Source organism: Gracilinanus agilis, chromosome 2, assembly GCF_016433145.1.
Source record: "Gracilinanus agilis isolate LMUSP501 chromosome 2, AgileGrace, whole genome shotgun sequence".
Classification (NCBI taxonomy): domain Eukaryota; kingdom Metazoa; phylum Chordata; class Mammalia; order Didelphimorphia; family Didelphidae; genus Gracilinanus; species Gracilinanus agilis.
In genome coordinates, this window is record NC_058131.1 from 290,009,929 (window position 1) to 290,023,989 (window position 14,061).

The following is a 14,061-nucleotide window of genomic DNA, read 5'->3' on the forward strand; positions in this document are numbered from 1 at the left end:
AACTTTCCCTAATATTTAGAGAGACTGGGCCACTTGGTTATTTACAAAGTAGCCCCAGAGACTGGAGTGATAAAGACACATCTCTGGTCCACCCTTCCTCTTCCCTTTTTGGTAGGGATTCATTTTCCCTAAAAATAGACTGTCAAGAGAACTGATTGGCTCCTGTTTCCCTGGTGCAGCTTCCTGATCATCCAAATGTATAAAAGGTCCCATCCACCTGCACCCTTAGGTTTGGTGGATTTTTGAAAACCCCACAAGTCACCATATCCTATATCCCTGATAACTAGACACATTTCCATATGGAAAGATGGCATCAGCCAGAGAAGCTAAGTACCACTGTGTCTTTCTGCCTATCCTTGTCAATGTTAGAGCAAAATAAGTCTTTTTTAACTGTTCAAGAACTTGAAATTACCTCATTTTGTCCCAATATGGGATGAAACAAAGAGAGTGGAGGTGTTAAAGCCATCTCCAACATTTGCTATAGTTATAGCAGACTGAGACAAGATGAAATGGTTTTGTGGCTTACCTCATGGATGACTTGGGGGAAGAGTTCTGCAAATATAAAGGATGATGTGATTGGATAGCGGGATACTAGGTTGCAAGAACCGGATTTACCAGCTCCAGGTTATAAAAATCCCTCCTGGTCGTATATGGGGAAATCTTCTCTATGGAACAGGGATCAGGGTCTTGCTCAGGGAATCCTGCAAGAGGTTCCTCAGGAGGACAAAGAAGGTACCACATCCAGCATTCCTTAGTTTTCATTGACTTCTGCATAAATTGGACTGTCAGAATAAGATTGAAACAAGGTTGTTATAGCTCTTGATTTTTAGGAACTAGTCAGTGAAAGCTGAGGGGCAGCCCAATGGGGCTAGTGGCTGTGGAAGTGAAGGAATTTCTCCTAATAGTGATGGAGAAACCTACTCAGTGGTCTTTGATCCAAAAATTCTGGTTCCTGCTGAGTTTAGAGCAATGAGACAGGAGAGGAACAGATTTGGGGTAGAGATTTGGGAATTAGATTTTGGATTCATTTTCTCATGGTAAGAAAGCTCCAGGCTAGAATATCACTGCTCCCAGGAGAAGGATAACTCCCTGCCCTGAGAAAGCCAGTGGTAGGTAGACATTCTCTGCCAAGGAGCTGGGAATAATTACAGATGTTCCAACACAAACCCAATGAGTTACTGGAACAATGGCTCCTGAGGGCATGATCTAATGAAACCAGTTCTGAGCTGTTCTCCACAGATTGACTGAACAATTCTTCACAGCTGACTTCCATAGACTGGGAGAGCTCTCTGAGGAGTCATCGCCATTCATTTTGGACCTCCAGACTGGGAATGCCTTTTATTCCTTTTTAGGTGGCAGAGATGGGGAATTATTCATATTGGGTCTTGTTAAGATGAATTCCTATTGTAATCAGTTCTCCTGTTAAGGATCTGCAAGGGACAGAGTGAAGTTCCTAAAGGAAATGGGTTTGGTAAATTGTATTTCTATGCCCTGCCTCCCTAGAGGAACCTTCTAGGCCTTATGTTTAGACAAGGCTCAGGCAATTAGATTCTAACACCTAAATGGCTTCAGATTTTTACTAGCTGGCACAGTAGATAGAGTACTGGGACTGGTGTCAGGAAGACTCACCTTTTTGAGTTTGAATGTGGCCTCAGACACTTAATAGCTATGTAGCTTTAGGCAAGTCATTTATCTCTGTTTGCCTCAGTTTCCTCATCTGTAAAATGAGCTGGAGAAGGAAATGACAAACTATACCAGTATCTGTGCCAAGAAAACCCCAAATGGGGTCAAAAAGAGTTAGACATGACTAAATAATTACTGAATATGCCTTCTAAGCCATGGTATGTAGGTGTGTGTTGAATAATTAATCAAATTTGAACAAGAAATTAGGAGAGTTGGGACTTGAGTAAATATTGCTATCTGGGAATGGGGAGAGTGGGGTTATAGAATCTGATTCCCTACTGGATAAGCAGAGGACAATGGCACCATCTCCTAGAGGGAACTTTGGGTGTGCACCCTCAAACACAGGGTCAATAAGAAAGCAATTAATAGCCAGGCCTTGGAGACTGCTAGTAAACTGTACAGGAAAATTCAGTGCCAGAGCATTAGGGGCCCTTCAGGCCCACCCAAGCCTGAGGTATTGTATGTCCACAGGAAGGTTACAGAGGGCAAACTATGGAGGGAAAAGGAAGGCTGGCCCTTTTAGCAACCTGTAGGCAGGCTCTTGTGGGTAGGACCAAATGAAAACCATTGAAGTTACCAAAAACTTCCCATGTAATCAACACCATACAATATTAGTTTCCCAGAAGGGAAAAATAGATTTCTTCTCTGGTGAGGAAGGTGAACAAAGCTGGGGTACTTAGCTACATCAGTGTGCCTTTTAAGAACCCTGTGTTATCTGAGAAGAAGGTACATGGCACCTGGCAGTTTACAGAGAATTATAAAGACCTGAACTAGGCTGCCGTGCCCATTACTGCAGCTGTTCAAACAGGTAAGCAAAGCCCAGAATGAGTGGTATGAAGTTATCATCCTCAATAATGGTTTTTTCCTCTATTCCAGTAGCAGAGATTTATTTATTAATTTACCTGTCAGATATATGGAGAAGGGAAGAATTTATTAGCAAAGATGTAAAATTAATAATTTTTATTGTATTAAATGAAAAAGTTTTGTACAAATATATTAAGTGATGCAGGATGGTCCCTCTAACAAGATGGATACAGTTCTGGAGTCTCCTATTGCTAAATGGAAGTGGTATCTTCAAAATCATATTTTCTTGGGTTCCTCTGATACTGGTACCCACAGCGAGGTGACTGAGCTAGCCTGAGGCTTGCAGTCTAAACCTTGGAACCTGCCTTCTCCTCTCCACCTATAAGGACCTGAGGAATGCCACTTTGCTTGATTGACTCATGTCTCTGTCTACTGAGAGGAGTTACTAATAGAGTAACAGGGGATACCTTATAGATTGGAGTTCCTGGACAGCCCCTGGACAGCTCCAGTGACCCGGCTACCATGTGAGAGAGCTTTGAGGGATAGGATAGTGAAGATGTTCATCTACAAGACCTGAAGTATCAACCTCAAACTTGAGGCTGGTGGACAAGAAACTGAAAAACTCCCCAGCTAAACTAATAAAAATATAACATAACATAGATAATGTTGATTTGTGGTTTTCTATGTCAATATGAGACTCTCTAGGATCTACTTCTATTTGAGTTTGGTGCCATTGATCTATACTAATTCCTGAGCAGAGGCCATGCATTTAGCCCAGTAGTCTGAGGCTTAGAGAATACAAAACTTGACAATTTAAGGCTCTCCCCTTTGGGGTCAGGACCACTGCAGGAAAAGGATGGGGAGCAATAGTATAAAAAGGCTCCAGAAATTCAAAGGTAGAGGAATTAAACTGCTTGGTTATAGCATCAAGATTGTGAATGGAGGGGGTATAGTTAGGTTACTCAATGGTTAGAGCACCAGGCTTGGAGTTGGGAAGATCTAGGTCCAAATCTGGCTTCAGACACTTCCTAGCTATGTGATTCTGGGCAAGTCACTCAACCCTGTTTGCCTAACCTTTGCCCCTCTGTCTTAAAGTTATTACTAAAACAGAAAGCAAGGGTTTTAAAATATATAGTGATATAATATAATATAGCTTCTACACACATATAAATATAATAAATACAAATAAAATTTAAAAATTAAAAAAACAACATATAAATGGAGAAAAGTAAGGCCACAGCAGGGATAATGACTCTCCAAAGCAGAGAGGAACAGAATGACCAGAAGTTCAGGTAAAAGATAAGGAATAGGGGGCAGCTGGGTAGCTCAGTGGATTGAGAACCAGGCCTAGAGACGGGAGGTCCTAGGTTCAAATCTGGCCTCAGATACTTCCCAGCTGTGTGACCCTGGGCAAGTCACTTGACCCCCATTGCCTACTCTTACCACTCTTCTGCCTTGGAGCCAAAACACAATATTGACTCCAAGACGGAAGGTAAGGGATTTAAAAAAAAAAAAAAAGATGAGGAATAGGTGCAGGAGGGATGAGACACAGGGAGAGATGTAAAAGGATAGGAGATTATGGTTAAAAAGAAAAACTTCAGAGTACTGGAACATGGAGGTGGTATGAAAACACAAGTCATCAAGTCACAGGTGTGTGTGGAGGGGTGTTTATGGGGACATGCACATACATACTGAGGTCCCCAAGTATAAGGGTGAGGGCTAGGCTGGAAAGAAAGACTGTGAACCAGGTGCTGAAGGCCTTATGAAAGAAGGGAGAATGACCCTGGTAGCCCGTAAGTAACTATAGCTAGGAAATAGATTGGTGGCATAGGTGGAAAGAAAGAACCTCAAAGAAAGAGAGGTGACTCAGTGAGGGAGGTGGGTCTAGAAGGGACAGTGAGGAGAGAAGTGTGTGCTGGCTCCTCATCCAGGCCCAGTGTGCCGTGGCATGAGAAAAGCTCGAGATGGTGTCCACTCTTGGAGAGAAAACCAGGTTTTTGTGACTGAAATTTAAAAGGAAAGTGAAAAGAAAAGATCTAATATGAAGAGCAGTTTGTAAATAACAGTATGGGGCTCCAGAGGGCAGAATGAAAAGGCAGTGCCACAGGGGAGGAACAAGGTGGAAGGGATAGATGAAGGACTGGTAACAGGGAGAGAAAGTTTCCACCAAGGCAGCATTTGGCTCTGAAGGGTGTGTGTTAGCCATAGAATGGCTAGATCTTGCCATCCTTCTCAGTATGCATTTGAAGGCTTTGGGCCCCAACTGAGGAGTTGATTTGATTCCCTCTAAAAGGAGTTCAGAGCTCTGACATTAGGCCAGCTTGAGTTGGGAGAGCCAGATGAAGAGAGGCCTGGGGGTGGGGGAAAGGAAGGAAGGAAGGAAGGAAGACTTAAGCACTGACTATGTACCAGACACTGTGCTCAGTGATCTCATTTGATCCTCACCACAATGCTGGGAGGTAGGTATTATTATTATCCTCATTTTACATTTGAGGAAACTGGAGTAGCAGGGGTTTAAAGACTTGCCCACAATCATACAGCTAGTAAGTGTCTGAGAATGGATTTGAATTTAGATCTTTCTGAGTCCAGCACTCTATCCACTGTACTATTTAGCTGGGGAGTCAGGAAAGAATTGAAAGAATGCCAGGCCAATTCTCTGAGTGGGGATTCATGGGGGATTGGAGAGAAGGTACCCTTAAAGGTTGTCCTGAATGACCTTAGATGCTCGTTTCTGCTCTGAGATTCTAGGATTCAGTGACTTGTCCAAGGTCACACAACTTTACCATGCTGGGTGGCGGTGCTGATTTTCCCAGTTTGTTGGGCAGAGTGGAGCCCATCCAGGAGCTTGGAAAGACCTTGCACAGTGTCCAAAAACCTCCTGATTCCCAGAAAAGAATACAACAACAGGTACCTTGTAACTCCTGCTGCTTGAGTCAGAGGATAGTAGAGGGCACCCCTAATGGAGGGCTTTGGTCTCTCCCTGCCTGCAGCAATTACAGTCTGGGCACCTCCTACCTTTCTCCCCCAAACCTCTTAGCACCAGAGAAGGGAGAAGAAATGTGCCTAGGGGAGGTCAGACATCTTGCAAAAGCCATCCACAGACTTTTCTTGGGTGGCCTCTTCCCTTCCCCATTCCACTTCACCATGCCCCTCCTCCCCTCCCCTGCCACCTACGCCTCCAACTTGACTCAACTTAAAAAGCACCCAGCACCTGCCTACAGCATACACCCCCGAGTTTCCCCTCACAGCTGATTCCCATGGAAACCAAAGGAAAGGAAAGATAATTTCCTTCAAAGCTCAGCTCAGATGCCACCTCCTACAGGAGGCCTTTCATGATCCGCCCTCCCCCAGCTGCTAGTGTCTTCCCTCTTCCACCCCCACCGATAATCTGGTCTATATTTTAGATGGCTTTAATGCTCTTATATATGCTCTGGTCATTTCCTCTTAGAGAATGGTTGCTCCTTGAGAGAAAGGGCTGTTCGTTTTGGTGACTGTGTCCCCAGCAGATCATAGCCTGGCAAATCATAGGCCTAAGATAAATGCTTCAAAGCAGGAACTTTTACCTTTCTTGATTCCTTTCTTGATTCCTTTAAAAGGGCTTTAATAAATGCTCATTAACTGACCGGATGACTGAATGGTCATTAGGGACTCTCAGAGTTCTCAGCATTTTCTTCCTTTGCCTTTTACCACCCAGACAGGGCTCTGTGCCCAGTGATTAGGGACTTATCCCGGGTTAAGCCATCTGTTCCCCAAGGGCAAAGGCTGTTCATTACTCAAACCCCAAGTACCAAAGCCAGGTCTATTTCCCCTGTGAGCACTGAGGATGATAGCCAGGTGCTGTCTTTGGACTGAATGGCTCCTTAAGCTGGTTCTCTTGGGTCCCCCAAGGACAGGGATGGACCCCTCCACTGAATCTCTGGGCAGACCTATACCCAGGAAGCCAGCACAGGAACTGAGGGCCAAGGGCTCAAGCAAAGCAGTAAAGAGGATGCTAAATTTAGAATGGGAGGACCCAAATCTGTATCTTGGACCAGCTACTTACTACCTGTATGACCTTGGGCAAGTCACCTAAATTCTTTGAGTCTCAAATTCCTCCTTTGTAAAATGGGGTTGCTTGACTAGACCGTGGGTTCTTAGCTTTATTTTTTTTAAAACCCTTGTACTTTGGTGTATTGTCTCATAGGTGGAAGATTGGTAAGGGTGGGCAATGGGGGTCAAGTGACTTGCCCAGGGTCACACAGCTGGGAAGTGGCTGAGGCCGGGTTTGAACCTAGGACCTCCTGTCTCTAGGCCTGACTCTCACTCCACTGAGCTACCCAGCTGCCCTCTTAGCTTTATTTGTGCAATTGAACTCTTTTGTCAGTCTGGTTAAGCGTGTGCAGCCTTTCTCAGAATGATGTTTTAAAATGCATAAAATAAAATAGATATGATTATAAAGGAAATCATGGACTAGAGTGGAGCCAAGATGGCAGAGTAGAGCAGAGAAGCTCAAAGTCACCATGAGAACCCTCTCCAATCAATCTTAAAATATTGTCACAAAACAAATACAGGAGTGAAAAAAAGGAAATTGTATTGAAATGAAGTTATTACTTAAAAAAAGAAAGTTTGGGGAACTCAAGTTAAGAGCCCCTGGACTCTATGACTTCTAAGGTTCCTTCTAGCCTATGATCTTTTACCTCTCAAAGAAGGATCCAGGGTAGGATGCCCATATCCCCTCATTCCAGGCATCCTGTTTCAGAAGTCTTGTTGTTTTTCAGTTGTATCAGACTCTTCATGACTCCATTTGGGGTTTTCTTGGCAAAGATACTGGAGTGGTTTGCCATTTTCTTCTCCAGCTCATTTTATAGATAGGGAAACTGAGGCAAACAGGATTAAGTGACTTGCCTAGGATCACACATCTAGTACCTGAGTCTGTATTTGAACTCATAAAGATGAGTCTTCCTTTCTCTGCACTCTATCTGCTCTGCTACCCAGAAGTCTACCCTTAATTTTTGTTATTTGTTATTTTATTTTATTATTTATTTCTTTTCATCTTCTTTCCTATAATCACAGAAACCACAACCCCTCCAGAAAACTGGCCACAGTTTCTACAGTGTACCTTCTCTCACATACAAGCATGCTGGGCCTGGAGGAGAAGCCAGTGCACTCCTTTCTCTTCACTGCTACTTCCAGACCCACGTCACTCACAAAATAATCTCTCTCCTCCTTTGAGATTCATTCCATATGGATCCTAGGACATCAGAGATTATTTGTAGGATTTAGGAGATTATTTGTAGGATTTAGAGCTAGAAAGAATCTTAGCAATCACTAAATCCAACCCCAAGTATCTTACGGAGGAAGAAACTGAAGCCTGAAGGGGAAGGGACTTGCCCAAGGTCACACAATGAGCAGCCAAGCCAAGACTCAAATTCAACTTCAACTCTAAAGCTGGGGCTCTTCATTTTATACACCCGTCTCTTTAAGCTAAAGGATAGACTTAAAGCAGGACGTCTTACTCCCTTTCACTAAGGAGCAAGGATGTATCATGTCAATATCTTGGATCAATAAACATGATAACAGAGTCATGAACCTTACTTCCCTGGGCATGTGTTATCATCTAGTCCTTCCCTTGCCCTTTCCCTCTACATCTGGGGACATTGAGATATACAAAGGGCCAGTCCCAGGGATTTCCCCAAACTTTCTCATAGAACAATTGAGGCTGAGGTCAGAGGGATTTTTCTTACTGATCTCATTAAACTTCCTAAGCTTGAGTTGGACCTGGCACTGGCTCCTGACCATGTTATCTCTGTGAACTTGATCGTGCTTTCTCCCCTGAAAACAGGAAACAGACTCCCAATTTGATTTTATCCTGAGCTCAGTCCCTTACTAGGGTCTTGGTTCCTTAAATACATTCTCCGTGCAATGGAGCCCCCCATCAGTGGTCTTAAAGATGGGAAAAGACAGCTCACTCTTGAGCCCCTCAAAAAGGCCATCTATGGAGAGGCTACAAAATCCCTGTCTACCTTTTCCTTCCCAAATGATTTTTCAGAGTGAGGTCAAAAGAGAGGCTGACCACTCCAGAGCAAAACCATCCCACTATAAAATTGGGAATTTGGTTAAATATGCTATGGCTTCCCTCTACCTACCTTTTCAATCTCCAGACAAAGTGACCCAGACCCAGTGGCCTCCAGCCAGTTTCCTGTATCCTAGAGAGAAGCATCTGATAAATAATGACAGGAAGGTCTGCCTTTTTTCTGGAGATGAGGGAAAAAGTAAGGGGAAAGTGGTGTATTAAAAAAAAATAGAGAAGCAGTATGCTTAATCCACATGTATGGTTCAGTTGAAGCAACTATGTGGTGCAGTGGAACACGCAACTTAAAGTCAGGAAGATCTGAGTTCAAATTCGCCCTCAGACGCTTACTAACTATGACTCTGGGCAAGTCACCTAACCCCTATTTGCCTCAGTTCCTTATCTGTAAAATAGGGGCACACTGGAGAAGGAAAGGGCAAACCACTCCAGTGGGTGTCGAGTAGAATTAGACACCCCTGAGCAACAAATGGATCAGTTATGGTAGTATTTCAGGTACCAGCTGAGGGAGGCACTTTTGATTTCATTTTTTCAAGTAAAATCCTTTTATAGCCCTATATTGACCACATGGATCACTGATAAGTGTAGTTTTTCCAACCTAAAATTAGGCTGAATGATTACAACCCATTGGGACAGAGAGAGCCTGGGAACATTGAAGCGCTCCATGGAGAGGGGACAGAGGAGAGATGTTCATGTGGGCAGAAGCAAATGGACGGTGTTCCTACCCGAGACTTGCCATAAACTGGAGACTTGTCTTGCTCACTGGTCTATTTAGGAAGTAACCTGATGGAGTGGAACTTGCCCAGCTGTGCCTACCCTAGGGCATCACTGGCACCTGGTGAATTCATCTCCTCTTCAGTTCTTTGCTCCCTCTGCCTGGCAGATTGGTGTTACTTCTTTTTTTTTTTTTTTTTTTTTTTGAGTTTCCGGTTTGGCTTAGTGTTTCCTGGTGTCCTGTACTTTGATCGTGGATTTTTCTTCTCCATAAAGCTAATTTTGTTTCTTTCAGAGTGGTTAAAGGGAAGATATGCAATGACTAGCTGAGATTTTGTATTATAGGGCAGAGAGACCAATTTCTGTACAGAGATTAGAGAAAAAGATGATTTTCTAGCATCCTGGTTCTAAGTTTTATTATCTTCCATGAGTAATCAGGATGAACAAGTCCCCTAAAATAGCAGGGGGGGGGGGGGCGGCGGGAATCTCTGTGGCCACTGAGGTAGCAAGCCAACTAAGAAAAAGAAAAATGAGCTTGTACTATGGTCTCTAGTGCCTCCAAGGGGCTTCAAATGGAAACTTCACCCAGGGGGGAAAAAATCAGGGCCTTTTCTCTCTTGGGGGCTGCAGATACCCTTTAAGCTTTGTTGTTTTCAGGGGGGGTTCCCCAAACTTTATCAGCAAACTAGCCTCCAGGACAGTTGACTGATCCCACACCTTCATTTCATTTGGATATTAATTTTTGTTAAACGATGATGCTAAAGCAAAAATACTAACTGCTATGTAATTGCTTTCTATGATTTAAATATATTTGTGTGTTGCCCAACTGAAATGAAATTTTTGATCAATTTACAAGCTGCTTTTGGATAATTGGCTAAATTCTAGCTTTATATATTGGCATCGTTAATTTCTGAGCATGATTTTTGGAGCCAACTATCACCTTGCTAATGTTAATATTCATAAAGGATGACATGGTGGGAGTATACTTTTTTTTTTAAATAAGCCATTGGTTTTCTAAAAAAATATACCTTTTTTCAATCAGGGCAGGACAGGACTTCGCACATGACCTTATCTGCAATTCCTAATGAGTCTTTCATCTGGTAGCACAAAAACAGAAACACAAGGAGCACAAAGTTATCTTAAAAAGAACAAAATGGGGGGCAGCTGGGTGGCACGGAGTATAGAGGGCAGGCCTACAGTTCAAATCTGTCTCAGACACTTCCTAGCTATGTGGCCAAATCACTTGACCCCCATTGCCTAGCCCCTTATGGCTCTTCTGCCTTGGAACCAATACACAGTATTACTTCTAAGAAGGAAGGGAAGGGAAGAAAGAAAGAAAGAAAGAAAGAAAGAGAGAGGGGGGGAGGAGAAGTAAAAGAAAGAAAGAGAAAGACAATATGGAAGGAAGGAAGAAAGAAAGAGTACTCTGTTTAAGAAAATATTAGTTTTGGCCAGCTGGAAAATATATAGAACCACACCTTAACATCCTTAAAGGGATCCTCAACCAGAATGTTTCAACTGCACACAGATCATACCTGTGACCCTGAAACCAGAACAAAAATGGACTGGACTCAGCATGTGGCTTTCCTTGTGCATATTGTAGAGTTCCAACAGGAATGATGTCATTGGTTTTCTACCCTATTTGTTGATGCTTGGGTATCAACCAAGCCTGCCAATAGATCATGTTTTGGAGTCTGTGAGAATGAAGAGAGTGTAGATACCCACAAGAAGTATACTTTTCAGCTCAGAAAGAAGCTAAAAAGCACTTACACCACCTTGCTTCATTAGTACAAAAGAATGACAAAAGAAATAATTGGCACTGTAATGCCCATGTTGGTTTTCAAGACTTTCAACAAGGTCATGTTTCTGCTGAAAAACTTTGATGTTCAGAGGACGTGCAAGTTAGCAGAACAAATGAAAGCTCCTCCATAGCTTGTTGTGGAGAGGCTGGGGCAACCTCCCTGTTCATGAGCTAGTCCTGCCAGGCTGGGAGAAGGAGGAGTGGAGTCATGTAAAGACAATTAATTCACCATAATTGCTTGTTGTCAACTGTTGAGTTATTTGGACTCTCTCATTGAGGTTGATCGATTCCCTCTTCAGTGAAAGGGGCCACTTGTCAAATGATGGAAGAGGACAGGACCCAGAATGATCCTCGGGATACAGCTATCTTTCTAGCAACAGAGAAACAATTCTAGGCAGCCTGGGCCTGGGTCCTCTCCAAGATCATATCTGAGTGGCGCAGTAGATAGGGTGTAAGGCCTGGAGTGAGAGTTCAAATCTCAGACACTTATCAGCCATGTGACCCTGAGCAAGTCATTTAACCCTGTTGGCCCTGGTTTCCTCCTCTGTCAAATGAGCTGGAGACAGAAATGGCAAACCATTCCAAGATCTTTAACAAGAAAACTCCCAAAAAGGCCACAAAGAATCAGACAAGACAAAACTATAGTTCTGATGAGGATTACATTCAGCTCATTGTATCGACTAGCTCAGATCTAGGGGCTGACAAGTCAGAAGGTTGCAGGAGAGCTAGGACTATCCAACTAGGAACTAGACTAATTTAGAGTCTGGCTACATATGTAACTTGGAAGAACCGGGTTGGCTACATATGGAACTGGATGACATTGCTAATGTAATTGCAACTTTCCCATTCATAAAGTATTTTCCTCAGAATAATTCTAAGAGAGAAATACTACAATGTTATTATCCTCATTTTACTGATGAAGAAAGTGACCAGCCTAAGTGGTCAAAGCTGAGAGCTCCAAACCAGGTCCAACACTATTTCCTCTCTTCACAGTTGCAAATGTTCATATCTCCAGGACTCTAGATGTGGCAGGTGAAGGAGATTTCCCAGTTTTTTCTGCCCTCAGGAAACCAAAATTTTTATAGGGGAAAGAACAAGTGCTGTCTTTTTCTATGAAGTAATTATGAGATGGCAGAAAGTCAGAATAGAGGCAGCTTCTCTTAGTGGATTGAAGGCTGGCCTTCAGTTCTGGGTTCAGCTCCTGCCTCTGACATTTATTAGCTCTATCACCATAGGTGGGCCACCATGCCTCAAAAAACCCTCTCATGCTATATTCTGGAGGTGAGCTGCTGATTTGCATTAGTGTAGGCAGTTTTCACACTGGGAGTTTTCCATACTGAGGAAATATGAGGTCTTTGGGCCCTTCCTCCTCCAGATACACAGAATGGAATGGGGAGGGACTCCTTGGAGAAGAAGGTGGTGCGTTAAGTGGGCTTTTTAAAAAAATGAGTAAAATTTGGGAGGAGAAATAAGGAAGAGAGGGGGAGAAGATGGAGGAGGGGAAGGAGGAATAGGGAGGGGGAACGCTTTCCAGAAAGGCTCATAAACTGAGGTATATTGCAAGAATGAGAAAATCCAGGGGTATGCTGGAACCAGCTCTGACAGACTCTCCAGCTGAATATTAAATTGTTCCGTTTTCTTGAGCATCCACACCTGGGAAATCGGCAAACGCTGTAAGTCTGGACACGACACTATTCTGTTGATTGACTAAACCCAAAGTGATGAAGGAAATGCTAATAATGCAGATTAATTTTTAAAGTGTGTCCTGGGTGCATTTTCCCTCCTCTGGAGAGGCAGTTAAAGCATTTACCAAAACATCCCGGCCAGAGTGTGTGATAATGTAAAAGTCAAAAGAAACTCAGGGCACTGCCTATGTCTGTATTTGCTGTTTATTCATAAAATGTTTTGGGATCTTCGCCTTTTGGTTTCTTCTGCTACCCACTAACTGTGTAACTCTGGACAAGTCAGATCCCCTCTCTAGGCAAGGAAAGGAAAGGAGAAAGGGGCAAAGGGCAAGAGAGGTAAGCGAAAAGGGGAAAGGGGAGGAAGAAAGCCAATAAATCGTGCGTAAGGATCGAGGAGGTCTAACCTGATGCTGGCATATATTGCAATGATAAACACTTTTCTAAGTGCCTCCAGGAAAAGCAGCAGGCCCCTTTCTACTACCTTCATTCCTCCTACTATACATTCCTGGCACTGGGTGGGCCTGTTCCTAATTCCCTCAATCTGGATTCCTGCTCTGTAACCTGTCTTTGCTCAGTTTGCAAAGCTCCAGGAAAGCGGACGTCTGCAGAACTTGTGAATTACACTGCCGGGTAGGTTTTGGCCACAGCTTCGCAAGGCTTTTGGCAATAAACGGTTTCGCGGCAGTCAGGATGGCCGAGCGGTCTAAGGCGCTGCGTTCAGGTCGCAGTCTCCCCTGGAGGCGTGGGTTCGAATCCCACTTCTGACAGCAATATGACTTTTGCTTTTTAAGAATCTGGGTTGTAAGCGGTCAGGATTTAGGAATCCACTTTGGGTAAGCGAAGTTTCCCAGAGCTCGTGCCTTTGTACCCTCCACCTTACTGAGAGAAGTGCATGGTAGGTACCTTACCGCTTTCTCCCGAGAAAGAGCCATTTTAACCGAAGCACGCCAGCGCGATTCTTCAAACCCTCAAAAGTTTTTAAAATTGGAGTCGGAAGAAAAACATGGAGTTGTCAGAAGTGGGATTCGAACCCACGCCTCCAGGGGAGACTGCGACCTGAACGCAGCGCCTTAGACCGCTCGGCCATCCTGACTTCCTGTGAACCTCCTCTACTGCCTTCTCTGTTGTAGAGAGCGTAGTGGGATGTACTGCATTAAGCGTTAGTGGCCTCTGCTGGAATCCCATGGTACACACAAGTGTCCTAATGCTGCAAGCCTAGGCAAAGTTCCGCCTCCTGGTCCCTCCCTTTCCCTCCCCCTCTTCCCCCCACCCCCAGTAGCTCCTCTCGGCGTGCGTCTGTATGGTCC

General features: G+C 43.9%; 2 non-coding genes across 2 annotated transcripts; one reads left to right on the plus strand and one right to left on the minus strand.

Annotated features, from left to right (window-relative positions):
- Window positions 1-13,438: 13,438 nt before the first annotated feature.
- On the plus strand, window positions 13,439-13,521 carry TRNAL-CAG. The gene has a single exon. It is a non-coding gene; the product is annotated as a tRNA-Leu (tRNA).
- A 243-nt stretch (window positions 13,522-13,764) lies between these two features.
- Window positions 13,765-13,847, minus strand: TRNAL-CAG. Its single transcript has one exon. It is a non-coding gene; the product is annotated as a tRNA-Leu (tRNA).
- Window positions 13,848-14,061: the final 214 nt, after the last annotated feature.